Raw genomic sequence first — 10,170 nt, 5'->3', positions numbered from 1 at the left:
GAACAGCCAACCTTTTGGAGTACTTAACTGCTGTGTCACCAGAAGGGGATGAGGGGATTAAAAGAAATTAGTAGGAGGATGAACTTTTTTATTATAAATGCATTTTATTGAAATGTAATTTATGTACAGTGAAATACACAAAACTAAAGTGACATGGGTCAGTGCTTTTTTTTTTTTTTTTTTTAACAGTGTTCTCTGGCCTCCCCTCCCACCCTGGTAACCAACAAAGAAAACTTCCTTCCATATAACCTTTCCTTGACTTTTTACAATAACGAACTAATACTATATTTGTCCTTCTAGGACCAACTTCTTAAACTGCTTTTCTTAGGTAGAATTGGATTTATTTGATTTCCTTTTATCTGTTATTTCAAAAGGTAAATATTTAAGCTCCTTTAGCTCCTTCCTCTTTTTTTACCTTTTCTTCTCCCTGGATTTACTAAAAACCTTAGAATTCAGAGGTGGGAGGAATTCAAGGTGAGAGAAGGGGCAGAAAACTCTGGCCTGCACTGCTCAGATATCTGGAGAAATGCTCCCCAAAGATGAACTGAGACGTAGTTTTACCAGAATCACCGATACTTACAAACCAAAATGAAATCTGCCTAGAGTCAAAGATAAAGCCAGCAAGGACTGATTATTTCAATTCAAGAAAGTGGGTAAAAATCCTTTCTCCTAATGGACATTCTGTATGTAATGACCTTTTGTTATTATGTGCCGCCAAGTCTATTCCGATTCATAGCAACTTTGTAGTACAGAAAAGAGCTGGCCTATAGGGTTTCCTAGGCTGAAATCTTTACAGAAGCAGACTGCCAGGTATTTTCTCTCATGGAGCAGCTGGTGGGTTCTGACGGCCAACCTTTCAGTTAGCAGTGAAGCACTTAACCACTGCACCACCAGGGCTCCTTGTAATGACATTTGTTGTTGTTGTTAGGTGCCGTTGAGTCGGACCCAACTCATAGCGACCACTCCTTGGGTTTCCGAGGCAGTATCATTACGGAAGTAGATTGCCTCATCTTCCTTCCGAGGAGTGGCTGGTGCGTTTGAACCACAAGCCTTCTGGTTAGCAGTCAAGTGCCTTAGGCACTATGCTACCAGAGCTCATCCCCAAAATACATTCTTTCTTTGCCTTCAGAATGGTGTTAGTGTCCATTTTATTTTTTGTCTTTCTCAAGATCCATTTTAAAATATCCTTGGGCTCCCCTTCCAGCTGCATTTTCTACCAGTGAAAACCCTGCTTTCCTTTATATATAAAACAGTACTCTTCGTAGATGTTGTATTGCTTTTCAAGTTTCATCTTTCCTTCTATTCTAAAGGGAAGTTGTCCCTCCTCCTCCACCAGGCTCATCCCTCCACTAGAATTTACAATTCCACCTCTTTCATGTTCTTTTTCATCTTCCCACTTTCCCTCTGTCTGCTAACATTTTCAGTGTCCCCCAATCCTAAAGAAACAAAAACAAACCTTTCTTCAACCCTGCTACCCTCTCCAACTCTCAGTCTTTCTTCTCCCTCTACCCCTGCCCCACAACTTCCCCCATCATTCTCATCCTCTTGCCTTGCTGGCCCATCTTCACAATGAAGCAGCTCTCTCCCAAGGGCATCAATGACTCAACTCTCCTCAGGTGCCCCTCTCCCATCACTGCAGCATTGAATGGCCTTGGCCACCTGTTCATGCTTTAAGAACCCAGCTTCCTTCACTGCCCTACAATGGTCTTCTTCCTGCCCTTCTTAAATAGTATTTCTGTGCCTCCTTCTCTGGCTTTTTTCATTTTATTTCTTAACCACTAGTATTCACCAGGGTTTTATACTTGCTTTCTCTTCTTTTTTCTCTCCTTGCTCTCTGAACCTCAGCAATTTCAGCCTTCTACCACTCCAAATTTCCCCTTCATGCAAATTTTCTAATTTGTATCTCTGTTCCACCTTTCTATGTGGATATCTGAGTACTTCCACAAACTTACTATTTCCTCTTCCCTCAAGCACCATCCATGTCCTGGCTCCCTTAATTCTTGTAATGGCAACAAAGGTCAGTGGAAAGGGTACGAGCTTTTGAGTCAGAAAGATCTCTTGCCAATTCTAGCCCCGCCATTTATGAGCTCTAAGACTGGGCAGGCATTTGACTGCTAACCAGAAGGTTGGTGGTTCAAACCCACCAGCCCCTCCATGGAAGGAAGACTGGGCAATCTACTTCCATAAAGATTTACTGCCTCTCAGACCCAAAGGGGGTTGCTATGAGTTGGAATCGACTCAATGGCAGTGAGTTTGGGTTTGGGTTTTGTTTTTTTTTTTTTTTTAAGACTGGGCAGGTCATCTCATCCCTCTAAGTCTCAGTCTCCTCATTATAAACTGGGGATCATAATCTGTACATTACAGGGTTATTGTGAGGCTTAAACAAAATGATGTAGGTAAAGCATCTGGTATGTATAGTATGTGCTTAATAAATTATAACAAGTTATAAAAGAACTGCTACTCTCTCAGTAATGCATCAAAATGTAGGACTTGTCTTGGACCCTTCCTCATCTTCATGCCAAACATCCAAGCCTTTCAGACTTATCTCCTCACAATTCCTTTTGAATCCTTACCCTCCCTTGCATCCTGAGTATCAACTCTCTGTGTGAGACTCTCAAGCCATCTTTGTTGAGAAATGGCATTGAAATGATTTCTAACCCATCCTCCTACATCCCATCTTCCCACTATTCCATGCCACCCTAACACAAGCACATTCCATATCATTGCTTACATATCCCAAAGCACAGTTCTGATCCCATCAAATAGTGGTCCTAGAGTTAAACAATGCTGTGCTCAGTCTGCCACTTACTTGTTGTAACCATAGGCAAGTTACTCATCCTCTCTGTGCCTCAATTTCCTCATCCATAAAATGGCAATAGTAACAAGACCTGCTTCTCAAGCTTGTTGTGAGGATTCAAAGAGTGTATATATATATATATATACACACACATATAGTTTTTATAACTGTCTGAAACAGGGTTAAGGATATCATAAATGTTTGATATTATTATCACCTGCATTTCTGCAGCAACTAACACCTGGTAGGTTCTCAATAAATACATATATTGAATCATCCATAATCTCTCACTTGATTCACCTTGCTCACTAAGAATATATCTGAGAAGTGACTGGCCAAGATATGGATGTTGTTGGTTTCCGAGGGTGAGAATGTTTCCTCTCTATAAAACCAACTTACCTTTAAAGAGATGGGAAGAATGGTCTTAGCTTCCTAATACCAGGCTCTAAGAAATGGGGAAGAATCAGCCTGCAGATTTTCTCTGCCAACCTCCAAAGATTTCCTCCCTCCCTATCTATTCTGGAGTACTTGTAGTGTCCTCCAAACCACATGGGAAAAACACTGATTTGGAAGACATAAGATATTAACTCCTCTTTTCACTCACTGTGGCAGAAACCAAGTTTTCACTATAAATACAGACTCCAGAAAGAACCAATCAGAAGACAGATTATATCCCAGGAGTCAGTAGCCTCTTTAGTCTGGATAGCTGCCAGAAGGGCTGAACTCTATAGAAAGGAAAGGAGGGGGTTATGAAGAGATGAATGATGGCCTAGGGATAAGGCAAGCAAGAAAGAAAAAGAAAAAAAGAAGAATTAGTGAGAAACTGAATAAAGAAATAGAGAAATAGAATTAAGACTTAAGGAGAAAATAAAGCAGTTTCCATAGTTTGAAGGTTAGAAACCAAATCCATTTCCCAAGCAGTAATTTTAGGTTATACTATGTTCCACCTTTCAAGGGCATTGAGAAGCTTCAAGAGATGGCTGTAAATTCCTTAAAGAAAGAGCCTTGTAGACATTTAAGCTGTTATCTGCTGCTGTACTTTTTAGCATATGCATTATCAACACAATGACATGTCTTAGTGAGTAATATGTGATATTCCGCATCATGAGACTATTGACGCAGACTTTCCTTTTTCAGGGCTCAATATTCCAATCGAAGCCTGTTGCATCACATCATTGAGGCCATCCACTTAATGACAAGTTGTAAGATGCATATTGCAGAATATTCATGTTCATTTTATGCTCACAGTGCTTAAAATCTCCTCTAAACAGCCTCTGCTCCAAGCCTATTAAGGTGCCTGTGTTATCTACACTCCATTCAATGGTGTGGAAATAATTGTCTTGAGACTAAAGAAAAAAATTGATGGTCACAAGCCGAGTCAGCATTTGTGTTCTCTTCTTACTATGTTGAATCAGGTGTTATTTACCTCTTCCAACACCTGGGACTCCCGATAAGTCACTCCCATGGTAGCTTTTTCCAGGACAGTGCTGTGGGGTTTTTGGAAGAAGTAGGGATCCTTCATAAGCTGTATCATTATCAGCACAATTCACACAGCTACTGGATGTGCAAAATCAAAACCACTGAGGGAACACAGGTGGAGGGGGCTTCCCCAACTCTATCTGGTTGCTCTGAGATGTGCTCACAAGTCGAAAGAAGGTGTCAGAGAAAGCAGGGCTCCACTCAACAATGGGGCCCATGTGCTTGTGAGAAGATGCTTGCGTGCTGACAAAGTTGGGCTCCTTTTCAGTTGCCCCCCCATCTGCTAATCTGGCACCTCCACTCCCTAGCCCTCCTCCCAGAAAACCTGACTCTACTAAAAACACCTGCCTGTTACAGGCAGTGGGCCCTTTTCTTGAACTCTTCCCTTTCCTCTTATCTTTGGGATGAAGCACCAGGACTCAGGCTGGTGGAGGCGAGTGATTACCCCTGGCAGCTGATGGTTCAGCAACAGGACCTGCAGCTTTGCCTTTAAATATCAACCACACACACAGACAACACCCTGGCAGCAAGAGAGGTTTCCATGGTGACAGAATGCAGGCCATGACCTCTGTAAATGTAATCAGAGCACTGGGATTGGTGTGTGAGACAGGTTTAATTTCTCCTCTGGTGGAAGCTCTGTGGTCCAGGCCATACATGGGCTTCTTACATTGACAGACAACCTGTTATCTTCGCCAGGGCAGCTCTGCATATGGCAGTCTCCTCTGCCCCAGAGCTGCTCCCCCCAGCTGCTCCCCCCACTGCTTGAGCAAGCTGCAGGAAGTAAAAGGTCACTGGGGACCACAATGGCAATTATATCAATACCTGGCATCCCTGTCCAGCCTCCTCTGAAGGTATGATTGTTCCTTATTTGAGGAGCAGCTGTGGCATGGTGCAATGGGAGCCAGACTAAAGGCTCAGAAGATTGGCTGAGGTTTTAATCTTCTCTCTGCCACCAACAGTGTGACCTTGAGCAAGTCATTTGACCTCCAACTTTTAATCTTCCTGCACAAGGAGAGAATGTGTGAGGAAGGGAAGGCTGAAAGCTTCCAAAATAACCATGAGAAGATAGCACCCAATTATGCTTAATGGGGAGATTCTGGCCCCCTCATAGAGCTCTAACCCAGAAAGTGAGTTTTTTAGATTACCAGCACTAGTCACCAGTGCTTCCAGCACTAATTCTCTGACTGTCACAGGGAATGTGGGGATCACTGTGGGAGAGCCTCAGCGGGACTCCCTTACTTTTGTCCTGACTTGGAAATGGAACCAGGATGAAGTTTCTTTTAAGCTGGCCCAGAACAGGTGACTAGATTAGAATTGAGTTTTGCACTTAAATGATGAGAAATAGGCTCAGGGAGAAATTGAGCAATGTCAAAGGAGGGGGCCTCTTTCCCTGAACTCTCTTGGCCTCAGCAAAGAGCTACTCTGGCCATGTGAGTCCTTGTATCCTCTGATTCAGTTTGCTGATTCACATGACACCTGGCAGACTTCAGTTGCAGTCATTCTGCTTCTTTGGTTTCTTTCACTGTTCCAGCATAGCACTCTGGGGGAAAAGAAAAAAAAAAAAAAAAAATAGAATCTCAGATTTTCAGAGCTGGAAATGACTTCAGAAACCTTATTGTAAGAAACAGGCCCAGAGTGGAGAAGTGATGTGTCCAACTTACAGCAACTTAACAGCAGAACCACAAGGGCACCACGGCCCCATTCTGCTCAACTGAGTAATAATTTACCTCCTGGGTGCTTTGAACCTCGGATTGAAGCAGAAGGGAAGTGGAAGGAAGAGCTCAAAAGTGGTTGTTGAACATTAGAATCCGAAAATGGTGATTTGGCTGAGCCTATAGATAATAGCTTTACCACTTCCTGTGTCAGCTGATGCCAAAGGAAGGAAGATGGGGGAAGATTCTGGAGAAGACAACAGTTAAGAGACAGGACTCTGGGCTTCCACAAGATTGTCTAAACCTAATCCACACACTGTTTCTTTTCAGGCCTTGGAGGGGAGCATGAACCTGATTATTCCAAGGTTTTATTGGCTATTGTCCAACACAGAATCATAAAATCAAAGAATAATGAAGTTTACAGGAACCCTAAGAGAACATCTGGTCTGGCATCATGTCTCTTGGTTGCTGAGTAACTAAACTATCTAGGACAGATAATTTGATTGTCTTTCTTTTTTATTAAAGGACCCCAGTTCTTCAACTATAAATGAGGAAATAAGTTTCCTTCCAACTTTAGCATGCCAGAAATCCATGATCTCTAAATACAAGTGGAAACTATCCAGACTTTTCCATTCATTTACAGAGTGTTATTACAAAAGTGGTAGTGTACATCTTGTAAGTAGCTCATTCCTCTTGCTCCAAGCTTAGCATCATCAGTGTGGCAAAAACCAAGGGCATATTCAGCTCCAAGGGTTATCATGGACTCCAGGTCAGCACAGGTACATGCACCTAAGGAGCCTGGAGCTTCTTCTGGTGTTTTAAGAAGGACAAGGAAGCAACCTGTTATGCTTTATTTGTGTTGATTCAAGTTGTTAATACTCCAGCCAATAGGATAGTTTGAGGCAGGGCAACATGTTTGGAATCAAGATTACAGGCTTAGTCCTCAGTGGATCCATCAGCTTCGAAAAAGGAAACAAAACAAAAGTAACATTTCTATTCCCTCGCCATACACTATAATATTAACTCCAAAGAAATTTTGAATATTCTTTAGTCAGAGAATAAAATAGCAATACCAGTGTGGACTACTTCATTCATTCATTCATTAAACATTTATTAAGCCCCTTATGTTCAAAACCACCAGCCATCTGTCAGATTGTCATACTGTGGTAACGTACATGTTGCTATGATGCTGGAAGCTATGCCACCAGTATTTCAAATATCAGCAGGTTACCCATGATGGATAGGTTTCAGTGGAGCTTCCAGACTAAGACAGAGTAGGAAGAAAAAACTATTTCTGAAAAATAACTATTAAAACCCTATGGACCATAACATAATATTGTCTAATACAGTGCTAGAAGGTGAGGCCCCTAGGTTAGAAGATATACAAAACACACAATGGCTGTAACAATGGAGTTGAGTATATCAAAGATTATGAAGATGGTATGGGACTGGACAACATTTTGCTCTGTTGTACATGGGGTTGCCATGAGTTAGAGCCAACTCAAGAGCAACTAACAACAACAACATGTTCAAAGCACTAGTACATAAACTCAAGAGAAAATGTCACTGCTTTCAAGAAACATGCAACCTGCAGGCTGAATGATCAGGTATGTCTAGGCAGGGGGTAGTGTGCCCATGACCATGTATAGAGTTAGCAGATAATGTTTCTATATGCATATTTGTATGTGCTGTAAGAATGCCAAGGTGTATAGTAGAGTTGACAAGGGGCAAGGTTCTGGTGGCTTCTTGGCCACAGCCAGCTACCCAGAGGGAATGAGTAGTTGGACCTGTGGGCTTGGGACCATGGTTGCAGGGGACATCAAGCCCAAGTGGCATAACATACAATACTATTCTACATCCTACTTTGGTGAGTAGTGACTGGGATCTTAAAAGCTTGCAAGTGGACATCTAGATGCAATAATGGATCTCTCCTTGTCCAGAACAAAGAAGAATGAAGAAAACCAAAGATGCATGGAAACAATTAGTCCAAGCCACTAGTAGACCATGTGATCATCAGTCTATATGACCATGAGCCCAGAAATAGATGGTGCCTGGCTACCACTGTCAACCACTTGGAAGGGGATCGGTGCAGGAGATCCTGGATAGAGTGGGAGAACAATGTGGAATAAAACTCAAAAGCATTTAAAAAAAAAAAAAAAAAAGACCAGGTTTTCTGGTCTGATAGAGCCTGGTGAAACCTCTGAGACCATGGCCTGTAGCTACTCTTCAGGTCTGGAACTGAACTCACTCCTGTGGCTTCCAGTCAAATAATAGACAGGCATATGGAATAAACATTTACATCAGGTAAATACACTCCTTGGAGCGATCAATCATGGGAGAACACAAGGGCAGTGTTTGCACAGGGAGACAGCTCAGGAGGTAGGAGTGCCTGGGAGGGAAGGACACGGGGAGGAGGTAACTACAGGAGGAGGTGGAAAGAGAGCTGTTACATTGTGGGGAATTGCAGTCAATGTCATGAGACAAAACATGTATGAACTGCTATATGAAAAATGAATTTTCTCTATAAACTTTCAGCCAAATCACAATAAAAATTTAAAAAGAAAAGAAAAGAAACATACAACCTAGTAGTTGTCTTATGTTTCCATTCTCATTACTGGACCCAAACACTTATCTATAAGTGTTATTTTGATAATATCATTTTCACATCAAATAGCAATATAATACTCTTTAGAGATCAAAATAGTTTCCTGCTTAATACCTCAGTGTTAACTGAGTTCCCAAGATGCTTAGTGCCAAAACAAAGGCTCCCAACTTAGACATTCAATTACTGTTTCATGTGGATCATAAGATGTAGGCTAAGGCCCATCCTGTACAGAGCTAGGATGGGCAGTTGCTCTTATGGTGTGGTTTAAGAAATCCCAAAAGGCCTCTGTCCCCCAAGAATCTCCCCTACTCTGGGAGAGTACTCAAATGCCTGGAATTCTTAATATGACAACCTTAACTTTGAGTGTGGTATTGTTTCCAGAAAGTCTGAGCGAAAAAGTACATACACCATCAGTTTCATCTCAGCAAGCATTAACTGATTAGCTAACATGTGCCAGGAATAGTGTCAGGTACTAAAGATTCAGAAACGAATAAGACATGAATTTCCTGGCAGAACTAGTGTGTTGCTACATTCACACTCTTCATCCCATTAAACTCACTGCCATTGAGTCGGATCTGATTCATAGTGACCCTTCCTTGGGTTTCTGAGACAGTATCACTACAGAAGTAGATTGCCCAATCTTCCTTCAGAGGAGTGGCTAGTGGGTTTGAACTGCCAGCATTCTGGTTAGCAGTCAAATGCCTTAGGCACTATGCCACCAGAGCTCCATCAATTTATAGGATAGTAGCCATCCAGAGGGGCTAATATAGGGCACAGGCAGATAAATTTTGATAGGACATGAAAGCAGGCAACGTCTATGACATTTAGCATTGTCCAGGAGAACTAAAATCTAGGTGAATTTAAAATCAACTTGAGGGACTAGGTAACAAGGAAAGATGGAGAAAAAAGGAGATTTGGAAGGCAAGTCATGTTTGTTTCGTAATGTTTTTCTCTAGGAGCACTGATCATAGCCCTCTGGTATCATCCCATCGCTGGTCAACTCTACTAAAAAATTCTTAGCTCTGATGAAGGTTTCCTCAGTGACTTAACTTTGCGCTAAGAAAGATTTAGATTATTAATGGTCCAGATTGTCATCCAGGTGCTACCATGTTGTGGGTCCTAGATTAGATCACTTTGACAATTTGTTCCCAAGTACTCTGGATCAAGAGCCTCCATCTGTCAAATGGAATGATCTCAGCCCTTCTCCTTTCTTGTTTCCAGGATTGTTTCACAGATTTGTAGCACTTTCTCTCCCAACCCATTCGACTCTTTTGTATTGTCTCAGTTCTTTTAGAAAGTTCCTACCCTTTGCTAAAGTGCTCATGAGGTATGACATCACCTACCATTTATTTGACAAACAGATTCCACAGCAGAGGTTCTGGGGCCCTTAGTGACATAGTTCTTTCTCTCTGTGTAACCACAGAGCCCTTTCCTGCCAGGAAAGTTAGAGGTTAAGTCAGGAAGGCAGAAGAACAACTCATGTTGCCTTCCACTCAAACTTTATCACTGAATTGGCCCATCTGCAGACTCTACCTTTATTATGTGATTTTCCTTCTCTCAACAGTCGCATTGTCTTTTCTAACAACTTTGCTTTTGTAAGGGTGCTTTGTACTGATCAAAAGTCTTGATTGTAAGAG

The sequence above is a fragment of the Orycteropus afer genome, unplaced genomic scaffold (genome assembly GCF_000298275.1).
Source record: "Orycteropus afer afer isolate SDZICR_OR568_19922 unplaced genomic scaffold, OryAfe1.0 scaffold00085, whole genome shotgun sequence".
NCBI classification, from domain to species: Eukaryota; Metazoa; Chordata; class Mammalia; order Tubulidentata; family Orycteropodidae; genus Orycteropus; species Orycteropus afer.
Note: the sequence above shows the minus strand (reverse complement) of the source record.